General features: G+C 36.7%; 1 long non-coding RNA gene across 1 annotated transcript in view; it reads right to left on the bottom strand.

The window, feature by feature from the left end:
• Nucleotides 1–3,014: 3,014 nt before the first annotated feature.
• Nucleotides 3,015–19,280, bottom strand: part of LOC132485371 (uncharacterized) — a 29,481-nt gene continuing 13,215 nt past the window's right edge. Inside the window, exon 3 of the long non-coding RNA XR_009531406.1 lies at nt 3,015–3,208. This is a non-coding gene — a long non-coding RNA (uncharacterized LOC132485371). The remainder of the gene's footprint in view (nt 3,209–19,280) is intronic.

The raw sequence follows: 19,280 nt of genomic DNA, 5'->3' as shown, positions 1-19,280 counted from the left end.
TTAATCTGATGCTTATTTTATCAGGCATAGGGTTTCTTTTCTCTGTAATTGTGAGACATACACTGTTAAACAGGCAATAGAGTAGAGATTATAAGTATTGTTTCCTTATAGAAATTATGAACAAAGAAATATTTTACTCCCACTTTCCTTGTCTAGAACAGTGTCTGGAATACAGTAGACACTCAATAAATTATTGAACGAATGAAAATTAAGTTCAAGGTACATTCTGTGTAAATGGGCTTGAAAAATGCATCCCTTTTACTGGGATTATCATTCTTGATTAAATTTATAAATGTATATTTTTGGCTTTTGCTTATTACAGAATTGCTTAAAATCAGATTACTGCCTAGGTAAAGATTTGGACAACATACAAGACATAATGCCCAAGCTGATTCAAACACTTGTGCATGGTTCCACTGGCAAGAAGTCATGGAAGGACTCAACTTGTATATCTGTTTTGAATATTTGTTTCATTACATGCAAGCCAAGATGAGCTGGCTTATTAAAAATTAATGATGCCAATAAAGACAAATAAATAGATTAATATAGTGGAATAGAGTCCAGAAATATGGCTGATTCACATATGTGATCAATTCTTTTTTGACAAAGATGCCAAGACAATTCAATAGCGCGAGGAAAATCTTTTAAACAAATGATGGTGGAACCACTGGATTCATGTAGTGGAAAAATGAATATCAACCATCTACTGTCACCAAACACAAAAATTACCTCGAGGTGGATCATAGAACTACATATAAAAATTAAAACTATAAAGCTTCTAGAAGAAAGTATAGGAAAATACTTTATGACCTCAATATTTTCAAAGATTTCTTAGACAAATCACAAGAAGCACTAAACATAAAAGAAAAAGAATTTAAAATTTTATTTCATATAAATTAGAAACTTCTACTCTTTAAAAATACCATTAAGAAAATTAAAAGATAAGCCACAGATTGGGAAGAAATGTTTTCAATACATATATTTGACACATATATGGCAAGCAACCCAATATGGGTTGCCTAATTCAGGCAAAAGCTTTGAATAGATTATTCACAACAGAAAATGTATAAAATATCAATAAGCTCATGAAACAATAGTATATATCATTAGTTGTTGTTCGTCAGGAAAATGCAAATTAAAACCACAGAGATACCACTGTACACACACTAGGATGTCTAAAATTTTAAAAATTGCCAATACGAAGTGTTAGGATGTGAAAAAACCAAAACTCCCATATATGCCTGGTGGGCATGTGAAACATTACAACCACTCTGGAGAACCATCGGACAATTTCTCATAAAGTTAAAAATATACCTACCTAATGACATGGACATTCTGTCCCTAAATAATTATCCTAGAGAAATGAAAATATATGTCCACAAATAGAATATAAAACAAATGTTCATAACAGCTCTTAACAGTGAAAAACTGGAAACAACATAAATACACATTAACAGGTAAATGGATAAACCAATTATGGCACATTCATACAACAGAATATTACTTCACAATAAAAATGAACAAATTACACACAATGACATAGATCTCTTTCAAACATATTATACTGAACAAAAGAAATCATATGCAGAAGAGAATATACTGAATTATTTCATTTATATGAAATTCTAAACAGGCAAAACTAATCTGTGACAGAAAGTAGATCAGTGATTACTTGGTGGATAGGTGGGTGGAGAATGAAATACAAAGTTAATGGACATATTCTTATATTTTATCGTTGGTGGTAAAATGGATGTAATCACTTGTTGAAACTCATCAGACTGTGTACTTAAAATGTGTGCATTTTATTGTATGTGAATTATGTATCAATAAAGATGATATAAAAAGAAAAACACATTTAAAACGAGCAAGAAATATGAATACTTAACAAAAAAGAGATGCAAATCTCCAACAAGCTTGTGTAAAAATGCTTAACTTCATTAGTCATGAAGGAAATGCAAATTATAACCACAGTGACATATCATTTCATGCTCCTTATAAAGATAAACATATGTCTACCCTATCATCCATCAGTTTTAGTCCTAGGTCTGAACCCAAGATAAATGAAAACATATGTCCACCAAAAGACTTGTGCAAGAATGTTTAGATCAGCTTTAGTTATAGGAGATCCAAACTGAAAACAAACCAAATATCAATCAATAGGAAAATAGATAAACAGATGTGGAATAATTCTGTACTGCATTAATACTCACCTATAAAAGGAATTGAACTACTTATATACACAGCAACAGGAACAATCTCAAAAACATTCTGCTGAGCCAATGAAGTCAGATACAAGAATGCATACTGTATGATTCTACTCATATAGAATTCATGAACAGCCAAATTATTCTCTAGTAATAGAAATCAGAACAGTGGTTGCCTATGGAGGGGAGACTGACTGGAAGGGATGTGAGGAAACTTTCTGAGTGATAGAAATGTCCTATGTCTTGATTAAGGTGATGGTTTACATGGTTGTATATATATATCAAATTCATTGTTTTTTTAGGAACTTGAATTTAAACTTAAGATCAGTTACATTTCACTCCATGTGAATTTTATCTCAATTAAAAAAAACTACCAAGTCAACTGAGTAACTATAGCCTTTATCACCCCTTTTCTTTCATAGATAATCTGGGTTATAAACATATAATTCTGAATTTATGTTAAAAATATATTTTATCAACTTTTCTTAAGAAAATTTTAAAAATCATCCCTTTAAATGGAATTTGATTCTTTTAGCCATTAAAACATTTAATCCATAGTTCAATTATTGTCAGAATCATCCAATGAAGTAAAACGATATTTGTTCATGTGTTTAGTAGTATTTGAGGCGTTTTTTTAACTTAAGAATTGGTTAATTTTCTTTGGATTCCTTTTCTATAGCAAGGAAATATTACTACATAGTGGTGAGAAGGAAGTGGAAGAGATCAAGATTATTATTGTTAGTTGAAAGGTAAGATTTGAGACAGACAACCAAGAAAGAACACCTTCTGGGAGACTCACCTTGTAACATTTGTTCTTCATCTTTCTATTTTGGCTTCTGTCATGACCTGCTGAACCCCTCAATGAGGGAGCTGGTGGAAACAGGAGCAGAATAGCTGGGAGCTCCACGATTCACATCCCCTCTTGCAAGAGTTCATGTAGTATGTGAGGCTGGCTGCCTGGAACAGGAACCCCAGCCTTTGTTGCCAGGATGTATCCTGGCAACCTGTCAACAAAAGGGACAGGACTGAGTTCTATAGTAACAGATTGGAAAACTCCAAAACAAGGGGTGAAGAAACTCAGAAACAAACAGCAAAATAGGTATGGATCTCAACTTTCTTTGAAGTTGACTCTGAGAGTTTTACCAGTGGACTAAACATCACAGAAAGGGAGGCAGATTAATTTAAGTCACAAGGCTCTTCTTGGCAATGGAATGGGGTGGAAACATTTTTTTTTTCCCTAAGGAAGAAAAAAATTACTGATTGTCCTATTGATATTTTCTAGGGTCTTTAAAAAGTATCATCTATATAGGAGAGCTTGGCCTCTTCTAAAAAAGGGAGATGGATATTCTCCATGGTTCTCAAAGTGTGCGTTGGTCCAAAATATAATGAAATGCAAGATGCAGAAGATAATTAGTTTATTTTCTAATGTGTCTTAAAATATAGAAAACATTTTTAAAAACTAAGGTCAACATTTAAAAATGTATCTAAAATAAAGATTTTTAAAAACCCTACATATTAAAAGACGGAAATATTAAGCTAATCATAGTACAATCCTAAAAACATTATTTTTAAAATTCTGTAAGTATTAAACCTGATGAGGTAAAAAAGTTTATTAACATAGGAAAAAGTCCATAATATATTTCTAAACGAAAAAGAGAAGCTATAAAGCAGAATAAATATGATCTCATTAAAATGTGTGTGTGTGTCTGTGTATGCATGCACATGCCCACATGCATGAGCTGAAAGAACATATACTAAAATGTTAACAGCAGTTAGCACTGGATGATGAAATTAAGAAACATTTAATTAAGTGTTTTATAGGGCTAGGAATTAGGGGAAACAACTCTAAATGTCAAGATTCCAAAATCCTGGACTTCCTTGGTGGCACAGTGGTTAAGAATCGGCCTGCCAGAATAAAGAAAAAAGAATGAAAAGAATTGAGAACAGTCTCAGAGACCTCTGTGACAACATTATATGCACCAACATTTGAATTATAGGGGTCCCAGAAGAAGAAGAGAAAAAGAAAGGGTCTGAGAAAATATTTGGAGAGATTATAGTCAAAAATGTCGTTAAAGGAAATAGTCAATCAAGTCCAGGAAGGGCTGAGAGTACCATGCAGGATAAACCCAAAGAGAAACATGCTGAGACACATATTAATCAAACTATCAAAAATTAAATACAAGGAAAAATATTAAAAGCATCAAGGGAAAAGCAACAAATAACATACAAGGGAATCCCCATAAGTTTAACAGTTGATCTTTCAGCAGAAACTCTGCAAGCCAGAAGGGAGTGGCAGGACATATTTAAAGTGATGAGAGGGAAAAACCTATAACCAAGATTACTCTACCCAGCAAGGACCTCATTCAGATTTGATGGAGAAATTAAAACCTTCACAGACAAGCAAAAGTTAAGAGAATTCAGCACTACAAAACCAGTTCTACAACAAATGCTAAAGGAACTTCACTAGGCGGGAAACACAAAAGAAGGGAAAGACCTAAAAAAACAAACCCAAAACAATTAAGAAAATGGTAATAAGAACATACATTCGATAATTACCTTAAATGCAAATGGATTAAATGCTACCACCAAAAGACATAGAATGGCTGAATGGTTACAAAAACAAGACCTGTATATAGGCTGTCTACAAGAGACCCACTTCAGACCTAGGGACACATACAGACTGAAAGTGAGGGGATGGAAAAAGATATTCCATGCAAATGGAAATCAAAAGAAAGTTGGAGTAGCAATTCTCATATCAGACAAAATAGACTGTAAAATAAAGACTATTAGAAGAGACAAAGGAGGACACTACATAATGATCAACGGATCAATCCAAGAAGAAGATATAACAATTGTAAATATTTATGCACCCAACATAGGAGCACCTCAATACATAAGGCAAATGTCAACAGCCATAAAAGAGGAAATCGACAATAACACAATCATAGTAGGGGACTTCAACACCCCACTGTCACCAGTGGACAGATCATCCAAAATGAAAATAAATAAGGAAACACAAGCTTTAAATGACACATTAAACAATATGGACTTAATTGATATTTATAGGACATTCTATCTAAAAACAACAGAATACACTTTCTTCGCAAGTGCTCATGAAATATTCTCCAGGATAGACCATATCTTGGGTCACAAAACAAACCTTGGTAAATTTAAGAAAATTGAACTCATATCAAATATCTTTTCTGACCACAACGCTATGAGATTAGAAATCAATTACAGGAAAAAAAAACTGTAAAAAATACAAACACATGGAGGCTAAACAATACACTACTCAATAACTAAGAGATCACTGAAGAAATCAGAGAGGAAATCAAAAAATACCTAGAAACAAATGACAATGAAAACACGATGACCCAAAACCTATGGGATGCAGCAAAAGCTGTTCTAAGAGGGAAGTTTATAGCAATATGATCCTACCACAAGAAACAAGAAAAATCTCAAATAAACAACCTAACTTTACATCTAAAGCAATTAGAGAAAGAAGAAAAAAAACCCTTAAAGTTAGCAGAAGGAAAGAAATCATAAAGATCAGATCACCCAGCAATCCCACTACTAGGCATATACCCTGAGAAAACCATAATTCAAAAAGAGACATGTACCAAAATGTTCATTGCAGCTCTATTCACAATAGCCTGGAGATGGAAACAACCTAAGTGTCCATCATCAGATGAATGGATAAAGAAGATGTGGCACATATATACAATGGAATATTACTCAGCCATAAAAAGAAACAAAATTGAGCTATTTCTAATGAGGTGGATAGACCTAGAGTCTGTCATACAGAGTGAAGTAAGTCAGAAAGAGAAAGACAAATACCATATGCTAACACATATATATGGAATCTAAAAAAAAAAATGCTTCTGATGAACCTAGGGGTAGGATAGGAATAAAGACACAGACCTACTTGAGAATGGACTTGAGGATATGGGGAGGGGGAAGGGTAAGCTGTGACAAAGTGAGAGAGTGGCATGGACATATATACACTACCAAATGTAAAACAGCTAGTGGGAAGCAGCCGCAGAGCACAGGGAGATCAGCTCGGTGCTTTGTGACCGCCTGGAGGGGTGGGATAGGGAGGGTGGGCGGAGATGCAAGAGGGTGGGTATATGGAGATATATGTATGCATATAGCTGATTCACTTTGTTATACAGCAGAAACTAACACAACATTGTAAAGCAATTATACTCCAATAAAAATGGTATATATATAAAAAAAAGAATCCGCCTGCCAATGCAGGGGACATGGGTTCAATCCCTGGTCTGGGAAGATTCCAAATGTGGAGTGGAGCAACTAACGCCATGCACCACAACTACGGAGCCTGCAGTCTAGAGCCCGTGCACAGCAACTACTGAAGCCTGCGTACCACTACTACTGAAGCCCACGCACCTAGAGCCGGTGCTCCGCAACAAGAGAAGCCACCAGAATGAGAAATCTGTGCACTGCAGCAAAGAGTAGCCCCCGATTGCTGCAAGTAGAGAAAGCCCACATGCAGCAACAAAGAGCCAACGCAGTCAATAAATAAATAAATAAAAATAAACTGCACATAAAAAAAAAAAAAAGACTCCAAAATCCTGCCCCTTACCCCCAGATAACTGACTTGGTATATATAAGTAATTCACAGGACTATTAATTCTGTTGAAATGACTTCAGTCCACACAATCTAAAAGACCTCACTGGATAATGAAGTTTCACATTGAACACTATATATTGTTCTAGAGATGAGCAGATAAGTCCTCTACAGAGATTTATAGTTATCTCAATTATACTATCACATTAAATAGTTCTAATTTGGGTGCTTTTCTCCTGAAAACTTTCATAAGATGCCATATATAGATGATAAAGCATGTCTAAAATGATTAAAGAGCTGCTATGAGAGTGACTAAATATTGAGATGGCGAAAGAAAACTTAGTTTTACATTTGGCTTCTTACAAACTTGTGGGTCCTTCGTTAATATATTTCTTCCTTTATACATACTGCATGCTTTCTTGGCCCTATTGTGAGCTAAACGAGATATTGCTCTAAAGAAATTGTCCAATAAATAAACACCATCCCAAATGCACACACAGTATTCAGTCTAGTGGCCAGCTATTTGGGCCAGATGGCAGAAGAACAAATAGGAAATGCTGGCCTAGGACAGGACAACCCCGGGAAAACACCAGGAGCGCAGATATTTCCATGCTAAAATAGGGCAAAAAGCTCTTTATCTGGACTAGAGTGACTGCTCTCAGGATGCCTGAGAATAACAGCTCTTCCAGCAGTGGGCACATGTGTTAGCTGGGTCACTAATGGTGCATTCACAGCCCTCTCTTTCCTTAGTGGGGTTGCTGAGTTGCCAGCTGCTTTTCTGCATTCATCGGAGATGCTTCGGAAAGTGACTGGAGAGGAACCTTTGTTTTCTTCCAAATTCTGGACCCATTTGAAATTCTTTGGTTTGTAGTTTCAGCTTAAATTGAACTTCCTGGTGTTCAAATCTATTTCATCTTGGCAAAACAGGCCTTCCTAGGTATCTTTCTCTTCTCTCTCTAACTTTTAAAGGAACAAAAACTTTTAAGCAGCTTATTTAAAAAAAACACCAAGCTCAAAAAGCCGTCTTGGACATCATATAGCTTTACAACACAGTCTTTTGATGAGTTAAGTGTAAATGAAGCAGAAACATATGGATTCCATTTCCTATAAATCACAAGTGATCCTCAAAAAGCAAGGGAGAATGTACTCAGCACAGTGTATTCTGTTTTGTTGAACTCAAAACATCTGAAGAATACTTGGAGGCTGATGGATCCAAAATATTTATGCATCTCTGTTTATAACCTTGGGGAGGAAAAAGCCCTTATTCATGGTGACAGTTAAACTGTTCACATGTGCTAAGTAGGCAACCAGCAACCAGGGCAAGCTTAAAGATAATGGTATTCCTTCTTCTGTTCCCACTCCAGACACTCAACTCAACCTCAGATCAAAAACACTGAAGCCCTTACTTAAACAGAGCTAGTCAGGTTTGTTATTGCTTGAGCTATTCTCCCCTAAAACAAGCAAGTTATTTCAAGCTATTTGACTTCCAATCGTGTTTGTGTCACTGTAGGATATGCCAGCCTCCACCAATAATCCAGATCTGACCCCTTGTGGCAACAGCCCCACCACAAGGAATTCTGGCTTATTTTCCCCTCATAAAACCACAGCTGTTGTGCCTGCACAACCCCTTTTCATTAAAGGACTAAATCACGGTGATTTTATGGCGCAGGCGAAATGCTGCTCCTTGATGGTATCTCTGCTTGTCCTGATGTCTCTTCATTGATGCAAAGCCCAAATCTTACTCTGAAAGTTACTGATAGTCCTTTTGAATTTATTTAAACTGTGCAGGGGCTACATTCTGGGTGGAAGTTTTTTTTTTTTTTTTTTTTTTAACAGCAGCAGGAACTCAAATAGGATGTTTGTGGAATTTGCCAAAATAGGTCCACTGGGAATCTTGTCCTCTTCTACCCAGTTATTGGCCTCTTCTACCCCTTGCCTTACCACCTAACAGCCAGCGCCAGCCACCTGACATCAGTTGTCTCAAATCCTTTAGAACACTGCAACAGGAGGCATTAGCAGCCTTGTTCTACAAATGAGGAAACAGGGGCTCCGTGGCTTTACTCGGCTTGCCCCTTATTGCAAGGCTCATCCAAAGCAAATCTGGGATTTAAACGTATGTCTTTTGCGTGCTCAACGACTCTCCTTCTACTGCCTCCTGCAAGACCTCTCTTCCAGACTGTCACACAGAACAGTCTGACCTCAAAAGAGACAGTCGTTTTTCAAGATATGCCTTTTGTCACAAGAAAGGTCTTTACAGAAAGTAAATTTGAAAATGTCTAAATTTAAAACATTGCAAAATGTGTCCTGTAGTAGATTAGAAAGAAAGGCAGAAGATATACTTTAAATATAGGCTTCTAAAACTTAAAAAAAAAAAAAACTGTTGTATTTGATGGGTTAAAGTCTTACCCAAAATATCCTATACCCCTACACTCCCTCAGGACTCTTTGCCCGGGGCAGTGTTTCTCCATTTATTTTATTATTGCTCCCCCTCCGAGTATTTTTACATTTTTTTTCCTAATTCTCCCCCACACCATCACCATGAAATTTAATTACCACAGATATACCTTATATCTGTTAATGTATCGTGGCCCTTTGGTGGCCTACAAACCAATGTATTATCTAAGATTACATCACCCCCAAAACCAATTTTTACTGCCCCCAGGGAGAATGCATGCCCAGCAGACATACATCCAAAGAGGTGACAATGTTGGCCTCAGATAATCTTATGGTCAAGCTGATGCACAGAAAAACTGAGCAAGAGGCCACAGAGACCATGGAAACCCTTCCTAAATTGCCAAAACAAAAAAGCACGGTAAATTGTCCCTAACTGTGTTCAAGAGAAAAATGGATTTGTTTGAAAAGGAACAATACATGCATTATATTTTCTATGCATCAGACTGGTTTTATCATAGAAATAGAAATCTTGGAGCTCAAGTGGACTTTAAAAATAGCATCCAGCCCAGCCAACTGTCTTCAGGCAAGAAGATATTATTGGTCTATTTTAAACTGATGAGGCGTCTAAGCTGAGGAGATTGTTATTTGTTTATGTGCCACATATTTAAACTCAGACTCCAATAAAAAGTTCGTCAAAGGACTCCCTTGCTTTATCTTTGGCACAATGAAAACATTGCCAAGGCAAAGAGAAGGATTTCTTTCTTTTGATCTCCCTTCCTACGGACAGAGGATGTTTCTTCAGTATTATATCCACTACTCCACTGATAATAAAATATTTTGTATATACTGTGCTATAAAACCTCCTGTTTCAAGGGCCGGAGATTCTAGGCTTTAAATATTTGCTGTGCGTCTGGACAGCTCATCACAGTTCTGGCTTTCCAGGCCATCCTGGCACAGCTCTCCACCCTGTTCCTCCACCTTTTTTCTGACAGCCACTAAACCAGGACTGAGCACAGTACTTGTAAATCATAGGTGCTTAGTCAATATTCAACCACTTAATTGGGCACACACCTTTTTCATTATAAGAGATATTAGTGACCAGCTTGGTTGAAGATGACTAAAAGTTACAAGATGTTAAGTCCAGATTAATACTCAAAGTTTTCTATTTAATATAATGTAAACATTTTGAAATAATTTTGTCTTTCTTTTCAGAGAATTGGCAGAAGTCCAAACGCTTAGGGCATGTGAACAATAAAAGTTTAATAAACACTTAATCACTAGTTTATTACCCACAGATTTCTAAAGCTGGTTTAAATTAGAGTGTTCCTGGCTGATAACAGTCTCATATTTTACTTTTTCATGTGCATTTTATGAAGGGCATTTCAACTTTTTAATTGAAAACAGTAAATTATAAGGGAATTTCTTCTTATTCTACTTCTTTTCACAAGTCTCAAGGGGAGGGATGTTTCTTCTCTGGTATTTTGCTTCCTTGGTTGGTCCCTCCTCTCTAGCACCTCTTCTATTCTACTGGCTTCTTCCCCTCAACGATCAGAGTCTCAGGTGTCCTCTGTCTTAAAAACAATCTGTATATGCTGTGTGCACCCACCCTCTTCTTCATAAAGAAGAGTCTAAGCCACTGCCCCCATTCTCCTCATATCTCTCTTCATTTTAAACATCCTCTTTGCCTATCTTCTGATTCCTATCCTCTTCTCTCACTGAAGCATCGTCTTAGAACATCATGAGTGCCATCCTGATCAACTCATCCTGGAGTATTTCTCAGTTCCCATCACCCAAAATGACTCTGAAGCATCTAACACTGTCACCCTCCCACCTATTACAAATGTTCTTCTCTCTTAACCATCCTATTGAGAGTACAAATTCCTTGGCTTGACTTCAAGACCTGACAAATATAAATATCCATCCAAGAAGATTTCAAAACCTAAGTCACAGCCTGCAGTTCCTGACATGGATGCTGTTGATCACCAGACTGACTGAGTGGGGAGAGATGGCAGCTGGTTGGCAGGGAGTGCTGTATTCTGAGACCTAGAAAGAAAGAAAGGAGAGGGATTACTCTTGTAGTTTGCCAGTTCTTGAGGCAGGCAGTTTGCTACTGAGTTCTCCCTTTTTATGGAATTTTCTGCGTCTCCTCACTCCCTGATTTCCTACAGAGCTTTGCTGAGATAGAAACTTGATTACAGTAATAACATGTGAAAGCTTTACCTAAGAGTTGGTCAATATCAGCAAGGTCAAGTTTGTTTGCCTTGTAGAAGCTCTCCCTAAACTCTGAAAGCCTTAACTCTTGAGGCAACCATGTTCCTGTCGCCCTAGAGAGCTGCCTAATGAAGCTGGATTGAAGGCACAAGGTAAGGAACATCAGAAAAAAAGACAATATTGTCCAGATATCCACCCTAGTCTGACTCTGTACGAACCAAAATGAAACTTGATAGGAAGATCATCCTCTGAATCAGTAGTTTTCAACTGGTGGCAATTTCCCCCTCCACCTTCGGAGACATTACATTTGGCAATGTCTAAAGTTATTTTTGGTTGTCACTTATGGGTTTGGGTAAGTGCTACTGGCTTCTAGTGGGTACAGGCTAGGGATGCTGCTAAACATTGTACAACACACAACAACAGCCCTCCACAGCAAAGAATTATCTGGTTCAAAGGGTCGATAGTGCCATGGTTGAGGCTTGTGTTCTGGATTCTCCGAGTGTTCAAATGAGAATGCTGTCTTTCCAGAATAGCTTGTGTTAACAGTTTTTTCCAGACTCATGGTACATAACTAAGGGACTACATTACAAATGAAGCAGCAGGCATGGAGATTTTAAGCAGCTTAGTCATATTTCTACAGCCAAGTGAGGAAACCTTTGAAATGTGAATGTAGGCCCTGCCTGATGGGCTTTGAAACTTAGTCTCTTTTCCACATTATCTGCCCCAAACTAGGCAGCAGACATTCAGTCTTACGTGACTAAGGTGAAATCACTTCTGCAACTCAAAAGCCAGCTAGAGAAAGTGCAAGGACAGAGAACTGAGCTGTCTTCCCCAGTGAAAGCTATAATGGAATTAGAGTGGGCAAGAATAAAGTTAGGAGATGTCTGAATTGTGGGCAAGTGAATACACTGAGGTATGAGGACAGAGCCCAGTTACAGGAAACTGCTAAGACAAGGTCAACTGGGCTGGTCAAAGGCAGCCACACCGAAGTTTGTTCCCAGATAAAGCAAACACGGGCAGAGGCTCTTGTGAAGCGATGACCCCAGTTAGACAAACATGGTCTTAAGCCATTATGCCCATGAATGTGTCCTATTTCGTATTGTCCTTTGGGCCGCTAGCCACCTCGCTCTCCTGTCCACCACAGCTTCCACCCAATAAGAAGCAACTTGTCTCTTCCCCTCTTACTTCCCGAATGTTCCTTCTCAGGGCAGCTGCTCAATAGAATTTTGAACTTCATGGCTAGTAAGATATGTTTTGGTTCATATTGTTATTATCAACTATATATGTTGTATCTCTCCAACATCAGACTCAGATGAAAATTTTTATTTTCTATAATTGTGGAGTCCCTGATTTAACAAATATTAGCTATTTCTCTAGTCTAAACTCTAGGCCACTTCATTTTAGAAAACAGGTTTCTAAGGTCTAGAGGGAGAAAATGATCCATCTGGTTTAATGTGGAGTCAAATACATACATACATATATATATATATATATATATATATATATATATATATATATATATACTCATATGTATTCTTTCTCACTCTTTTGATATCATTATTCATTTTCTTGAATGGGATATACATATATATAGAGAGAGAGATAGATATAAACATGCAGAAAAGTTTAAAAATGAAAAAAGGGTATACACAAAGAATAACTTTTTTTTCCCACCCTAGACTCACCAGGTTCCCACTTCAGGACCTACTGCAGCAGCAACCTCTGTTACCAGTTTGTTGTGCATTCTTCCAGGAAGTCTATGCATTTACAGAAGTATACTTATGTGTGAATATCACCTTCTGACCTGCACGTTGGTGCCCTTCCCATTCCTCTCTATGGCCACCACAGCTTCTATTGCTCAAGACCAGCCATGACAAAACAGATGACACATTTGTCCTGTTGAAGGAAAGCTTGGTGACTCAGACACAAATTGTTCCATACACCTTTCATCCTCATTACCAGGTAACTTTGCCAACGTCAAGTGATGACATTCTGATTTACTACTAAGCAGACTGAATACAACTCACATTTGATGAGAATCTGAAATTCAAATAAAGAAAAAAAATATTTCCTTGAGTTTCATAATCGAACTTGCTTTTTTGCTTTGTTGAAAATATTATTTTCCTTTTGGTTCAATGAATATTCTATCTGAAGGAATGAAAACAAGACGTCCCCCAAACCTCCAATTAACCACCAAATCTTTAAATTTAAGATCTAGTTTGACCACATTCCTGAAATCTCCATTTAGCAGCTCAGAGAGCAAGGACCAAGGAGTCTCACTCTTTTCACTGGCCAGATTAGGTTAAGCCAAATCCAGACTCCAGGTATGAAATGCAAATTTGGCTGACTGTGGATATGCCATTTACTAGAACCTGTATTTGAATAAATCAAAGGTACATTTCTCTTGGCTCTTATAGGGAGCCTTTTAAATGGTGACTTCAGCCCTCCTAAGGATTTTGTCCAGGTTGCCTGAAAGTGAACAATTTTCACAAGTTTGTTTTGGCATCCATGGCATAAATTTTTATTGAAAGTCACAGTTGTTTTAGTGGGCACCACAGTCTCCCAAGAGATCTCTGTAGAGGCCTCTCAGCCAACTTGATGAGAACTATGTGCACCTAAAACATGCCAAGTGTTGTAAGGACTGACCTGCCCTCCAACTCTTTGCTCGTCTGTACACGACCACTGACTCATTTGTACTTTGGATTTAAGGACATGCTCTTGAGTGTGTCTGCAGCATTTCCGAAATCAAACAGCCATCTCTATATTGAAGATTCTTCTGTTTTTGTTTTTGTTTTTTTTCTGCAAAAATTTCTGTTTCTCTGGAGTTACACCCAATTTATTCTATCATATCAAACAGCTAAGGCAATAGCAAGATGGGTTCATTGGGAACATACATTTTCCCTTGAATTAAACAAAATAAAGATTTGGTTGGGAAGGATAGGAATGTAGCCCCATATCCACTCTCAAAATGTCCTTTAAACAACCAGTGGGAAAGATCACTGATTTAGGAGGCTTCAAACAAATATGTAGAGGTATTTTGAGACAAAAAAGGACATCTGTTATTTCTATACTACCACACATAAATCATCACATAATCACCAGGAAGTCAAACCAAAATTGGCTTAAATTGGAGTTTACAAGGTCCTTGTCCCATGATTGAGAGGTCCCCCACACTTTTCCTTTATTATTTTTTTCTATATGCCATTTTATCCTTGTGTTATTACTTTGTATGATTGGAAAACTTGTTAGAATTTTACCTTATGAAAATCCTTAAGACAGCTTAGCTTATTAATGCCTCAACATTGAAACAACATAATTCTCATTTAAAAAATTAAACTAAAAACCTCTAAGCCAGTTACTTCATACTTATAAACAACTTTCTTAACAAATTTTCAATAAGGCCAGAAAACTAATGCATAGCAAGGAAAAAAAATGTACATGAAAATAAATTTTATTAGCAGCTTTCAGTGAAAAAATGTTGCATACCAACCAGAGCAGAAAAGAAACCTGCTATTTTACAATTTTCACCTTCCTTTCAATTATACTAGCTTTAATATTTTTCCTTTGAATTCCCCTGGGTTAGACAACCTCTTAAACCTCAAGATTGTAAAAACAAGAAACCATTCTAAAACCACACAGGTAAAGTCTCAACCTGCTGTTAAAAATACTACTGATGAGGCCAGTGCTTCCTTCTCTGGGCGGGTTTCATAGGTTACATGAACCCAGAGAGCCACAGAGGGTAACACTGAACAGCAGGGAGCATGGCGTTCTGCACCACCCTTTCTCCAGAGAAATACTATGGCAGATCCTGGGAGTTTTTCCACCAACAGTCATTCCCTGCCTCATTTTCCCTTTCCTCTTTCCTACTAAAGAGGCTAAAAAAAGGAAGATTACTTTCCCATCCTCCCTTCCACCTGGGGATAGCTATGTCACCAAGTTCTAGCTAAAAAGACATTAGAAAAAGTTTATAAGGGCAGTGCTTCTCAATCTTTATTGTGTATGAGAATTACCTGGGGATCTTGCTAAAATGCAGAATCTGAGTCAGTAATCAGGATAGGGTCTCAAATGCTGCATTTTACGTTCCTAGGTGATGGATCATGCTGTCGTCTGAGGACCACAATTTGAGTAGCAAGATGTCAGAGGGCTTCTGGCAAGGATTTTCCCCCTTGATTTGGACAGAGGTGTGCAAAGAGAAAGCTGCTTCCTGTCCTTTCCTTTGGCTTCCTGCTTTGAATAGGATTGAAGAAGGAGGTAGGTATGGGGCTGTGTCAGCTATCTTGCATCAAGACGGATGGAAACCAACAAACTGAGAACAGCAAAGGAGAATGGAAAGTGTCCAGGTACTGTAATTATTTTCTTTTTCTCCATTTCACTCTAATTCAATTCTAGTTCAGTATCTTCTTATATCCGCAACATTCTTGTTAATATGATCAAAGAAACTCAGCAAGCTTGAAAAGTATTTGTAGGTGAGTACACAACTTGGGGCTAACCAATGATCACCCTAAGACAAGTGTGGAGCATGGATAGACTGCATCTATTAAATCATTATGTGCAAAAGGGCCTATGGAGACTCCCAGAAGAGAAATTATCTGAAGAGAGGGAATCTTTTAGATGCATTGGTTTCTTTGGGGTACTCATTGCCAGGACAGAGGGTAAGGATGATTCTGAGCATAGCCCCATTTATGTCTGTAACTGTGGTCTAGTCGCCATGATCTCATATTTGAGCTCAGAGACAAAGAGGATTGTAATTTTAAAAATGAATAAAAACTAATACAAGTAAGATTTTTGAGCATATATGGCATTGCTATATTGATGCTAGAAGCTTACATGACAATGTAAGGGGGCATTTGTATTAAATGCAACAGTCAGAGCTTTGGTTTAGGTGCCACTGTCATTGGCTTAGGGCACTGCCATCTTGGCTCAGCAATTGCTGTACTATGGTAGAAACACCTCGGCTGTGCATTGTCAAAAGAGCGACTACTTCGTTCATTGCCATTGCCATAGAGATTTGGAGCAAAAGAGAAGATCACAGATGGCACACTGCAGCCAAAATATTTGGCTGCAAAGCACAGGAAGAATTTCCTTGAACTTTCAGGACTACTTTAGAAGAATTTGAGGGTTACTAGCTTTTCCACAAAACAGGTGACATGTGGCTAGAAAAAGACTGATTTGTAATTGTCCATTTTCTTCTTATTATGATTATATAAGTTCATTCTTCATTCAATAGTTCTCACAATTCCACATTTCCCAATGGCTATTGTATGGATATGGTTCAAATCAAGCCTGTTTGATTCCATCTTCCACCAGCTATTGATCCCATCTGAAAAAGGCACACATCACTTTTCTTCTCATTCCATTGGCCAAAGCAAGTACAGCCTTAAGGAGGGCAGGGAATGAAGATAACTACCATATGCCCAGAAGGAGGAGAATCAGAAGTTAACAGTAAAATGACTGCCACAGTACTTAAACAGTGAATTACTGTTTAATTACTTAAACAGTGACTATCAAGTGTCATATGATAGGACTGGAAATATTAGTTATGATGATTTTTATAACCAAATCAAAATTAAATTACTCCACCTAATTTTGGGGGTAACAACTGCATTAATTACTATCCTCCTCACCTAGCTCAACTCTTCATGACTCCCCAAGATAAAGGTTGTACCTACTAATGTATGACCTAATAGCCAAAGAGTATAAAGGAAACCATGATTCTTCTGGTCTATATTACATTGAAAAATTGGCCATGTAACAAAAAAGGTCTCACATCTGATGTTTATAAGAAGTTACATTTCAAAAGTATTTTCCAGTTTCCCCTTGAATGGCTATTGTGGACAGGGCTCAGACGAGGAAAATTTGTGAATAGGGTATGATATGGAGCCATTTCATTATTGTTTGGGGCTAATACCTTCTTTACACTCTCTACTCCTGCTTTCCAAGTCTTCTGCAAGTCTACGATCCACACTTAAGTTTTCATTTTTCTAAAGAGAAACGCTTATTAGGAACTGTTTTTATTGAAATATTCACAATCAAAATTTAATTCTACTGCGACACATTCTTTAAGGATACAGCTCTTTGTTAATCAATATGAAAAGATAATTTATTATAAAGTGTTCATGGCCAAAAGGAATAGAATACATGATCCTTTCCACTAACAAATTTACAAATTAACATGGGCTTTCAATACTTGAAGCCAAAGGAGAGAGAAACAATACAAATTTCAGTGTTCAGGAAAAGAATTATGGGATACCTTGTTGAATACAGCTTCCCTTGAGGGTTTCCCTCAACTCACTCTATAGATCTTGAAATGATACTTAAAACATAAATAATATCTTTTTCATTCTCCTGCTATTAAAATAACTTAAATGACACCATCTGATGCTGGCAAGGGTGCAGTTTAACTGGCCCTCTAATACTTTGCTTGGTATTAGGATAGGATGACTTTCGTTGGAAAGGAAGCTTGGATTATCTGCTCAACAAATACGTCAAGGTTTAAATCTGATTGTTGATGAATGTTAAGCAAAATGCAAAAGAAACCTTCAAATATTCCTACACACGATCTCCTCTGCAAGCACACTGCTTTTTGTTTTTTTTTTTTTCACCACACACATTCCCTTGCTTTGTGGGCTTTCACATGCCATTAGTGGTGCCTGAAGTGCATTACCCTCTTTCCCTATCCCACCCGACATCTTTGCTGACTAGTTCTTTATTCTTTACGCTTTATTTAAAAGTTACTTCTTCTAGGAAGCCCTAGAAGGTTCTGTAATTAGAAGGTTGAGCCCCATCTATGTGTTTTTATAGGATATCTATGTCCTCCATCAAAGTATTGTCTCTTCTGTAGACTACTCTGCACCACCCATAATAAAGAAAGCTTTATCTGGACAGAGATGGTGTCTCCCTTGGTCATTGTTGCCTTCCTAATATGTCAGGAATAGTACTTGACATACTGCTCAAAAAGGATATTTTGAGTAAATTAATTAATATATTTAAATTGTAAAAAATTATCTCTTCCTAATATACTAATTGGCTGTACCCTTGCCTGATGTTAGGGTTTCAAATTTTAACTATCATAGTAAATCAATAATAAATAGATTTACACAGATATACTCTATTAGATTTAGATCTAGACAAATTAATAGATAGTCTATAGATAAATAAACACCCATTAACTTAAACAAAATATGTAAAAAGCTATAAGCACAAAGATGCTCTTAAGAGTCTCATTTATCAAACTTAAATACCAGATGTATTTCATATGGTCACCAATAGGGGATTATTTAAATAAATTATAGTGTGCCCCTGAATAGAATAATATATAGTCACTGAAATGATGATTATAAAAAAGAGGGTTGAAGAGACTATGTCATAACATGGAAAAGCCTTATGATAAAATGTTAAATAATTACAAAATAAGACACTAAATTGTATGGACATCATTATTATAGCTATGTGAAAACATGCATGGGAAAATAAATAAATTAGTGATTGCATTAAAGTGGTGGATTGTGGGGAAATACATTATATTTTCCTTCGGTTCATATTTTAATTCATGTGACTATGTTACTTTTATAACTAAAGTATGTAATAAAGATGTTCGTGACTTTAAAAGCAAATTAATATACATTATGGGTGACAAAATAAGAGTTTAACTAATCATTATGATTCAACGTTTAAAAAACAAGATGCTAATAATGGAAACTAATATTGACTGGATAAAAGTAGAGATTTTACTTAGTGTGACAAATTAAAAGGAAATAAATTACTAGTTTGATAACAAATGTTTCTTTGGCAGAGCTCTTTTTGCCCAACAGAATGAAGGCAGCTGCCTTGCTTACCAAGCAGGGAGGAAATGTAGAAGAAATGGAAAGGTAGAACAAGCAAAT

This window comes from Mesoplodon densirostris, chromosome 3, assembly GCF_025265405.1.
Source record: "Mesoplodon densirostris isolate mMesDen1 chromosome 3, mMesDen1 primary haplotype, whole genome shotgun sequence".
In the NCBI taxonomy this organism is placed as follows: domain Eukaryota; kingdom Metazoa; phylum Chordata; class Mammalia; order Artiodactyla; family Ziphiidae; genus Mesoplodon; species Mesoplodon densirostris.
This window is presented reverse-complemented; position numbering and strand designations above follow the sequence as displayed.